The following is a 2153-nucleotide window of genomic DNA, read 5'->3' as shown; positions in this document are numbered from 1 at the left end:
GAGACGTTCGTGGAGGGTGGTTGTCCAGAACTCACGTCCCATTGGGGCCCGTAGAGAAAATGACGGCATGTGTAGACGTGTGGAGGTTAACTTAGACACCTATCCAGCCAGTACAGCTGGCCTCGTCATGTCCTGCCAGGCTGCCGGGGCGGAGGGACTGGTACCTGTGCACACCTCCAGCCCTTTGGGATGGGAAGCTGGAGTCTAGACCATCCCAAGGCGTTGCTGCGTGGGAGATGCAGTGCGGGGCCTACAGAGGCGGCAGACAGTGCCTGACGGAGCTCACGGCCTGTGCAGTGCAGGCTCCTCCAGGAACCTCGCCCACTGTGTGCACTGTTGAAATGGTTACCAAGAGTCACGGGGGCCAAGATGGGAGTGGGGTGGAGAGGGGCCTCTACCAGGGGAGTCACAGAAGAGGTGGGACCTCAGTTCAGCCTGGCAGGTGCAGAAGGGACTGAGGGAGGAGTTGATTCGGGGCACTGCAGTGTAGTAAATTACTTAGTGTGGCTTTTCTAGCCATAACTCTTTGCAAACTGTGGTGGAATTTGCTGTGAGCAACTGAGAAGCTCCTGATTGTAAAAGTTATCCACCTGGGGATTTCTGTTGGGCGCAACACAAAGCAATGTTCTGGAAGGTTCCTGCTCGCTCTCAGGTGCTTAGAATTCTTGTGTTATGATTGATTAGTTTGGCCGCTCTGCCAGGCTCAAAAGGAGGCTTCCTAGAGGCGGAAGTCTCTCTCTGACTGCTGGTTCAGGAAGATGTGCTGCTGAAAGAGACATGTGCTCTGAGACACGTGCTGCCGGAAAAGAGACACAAGAGACATGCATTGCTGAGTGAGACACGGAGGGACATGCACTGCTGGGAGAGAGACTGTTGGTTGAGAGACGGTGGGCTGGGAGAGAGACAGCGTTTTTTCCTGAATTTGAATTGTAGCCTGTGGTGCTTCCCTAATAAACCCCATAATCTGTGAGTTCTGTGTGGCCACTGCAGTGAATTATCAACTTATCGAACCTAGTAGAGAGGTGGTGGGTGCTTTGGGAGGAACGGTTGGTGAAAGGCCTGGAGGGAGGCAGCATGTCTGGCCTTGCAGGACTAGGCCTTGGGTTACTGGCAGTGATTCTGTCTTCCTCTTGTGGGGCTAGAGGAGGTCAGAAGATGTGGCCTCCTTGCCCTTTTGGCAGGCACGACTGGGGAAGTGCCCACAGTGTCCAAGGACTAGCAAGTAATGATTTGGCAGGGAGTGGCCACACCAGGAGCATGAGGAGGGTGCGGAAGGTGGTTGGGGGAGTTCATGAAACCCCCAAATCCTACTGAGCTTGCATTTCTGTAGCCAGTGGGGAGCCCTTGGAGGCTTCTGGGCTGGCCTGGCAGGCCCAGAGCTCGGCCCCCCACTCTCAGGCTTACAACCCCCCACATGCAACTTGGCTTCTAAACAGGCTGTCCCTTTATCATAGTATGGACTCCTGCCCACCAGCCCAGGTCTGGCTGAGGCCACCTCTGCTAGGCTGGGCCTCCACTAGACTGACCTCACTGTCTCCTGCCCACTGACAAAGTGGAATTGCAGAAATGGAAGACATGTTACAATAGCAGGGGGAGAGGGAGGGTAAGGTGTTCCTTGAAATCTCTAAAAATAAATGACCATGAATGGTTTCAATATTGTTGAACAATGATCATGAGATACCAAAAGCTACAAAACACCATCCTGGATGGGAACCGCTGGGAGGCAGGTTTTGGTTCCACTTATGAACTTTGTGACTTGTCTTTAGAGGAAGTGAACACCTCATCTTGGAGATAAGTAGGAACCAACTGACTACTTGGCAAGAAAGCTGTGTAGGGGATGGGAGCTGAGTGAGGCCCAGTCCAGGGCTACTACTTGAAGCAATGTGAACTCCCAATGAAGAGCATGGTGAAAGTGGACAGTATTCATATTGTATTAAAACAAATCACATATTGCACAAGTGCTGTCATTTAAGATATCTGCAAATAATTTGTCAAACCAATGAGGAAATTTCTACAAATTCAAATCTGAACGAGGATAAGTGAGGTGGTCCTTATAGCTGTGGATCCCAAGGACGCTACAGTTCCGTGCTGAGGATATTCAAGGAGGCTCCTGTTACTGCCCAACGGCAGCTGGGAATGTTGGCTGTGTCCAC

Source organism: Orycteropus afer, unplaced genomic scaffold (assembly GCF_000298275.1).
Source record: "Orycteropus afer afer isolate SDZICR_OR568_19922 unplaced genomic scaffold, OryAfe1.0 scaffold00943, whole genome shotgun sequence".
Lineage (NCBI taxonomy): Eukaryota > Metazoa > Chordata > Mammalia > Tubulidentata > Orycteropodidae > Orycteropus > Orycteropus afer.
This window is presented reverse-complemented; position numbering follows the sequence as displayed.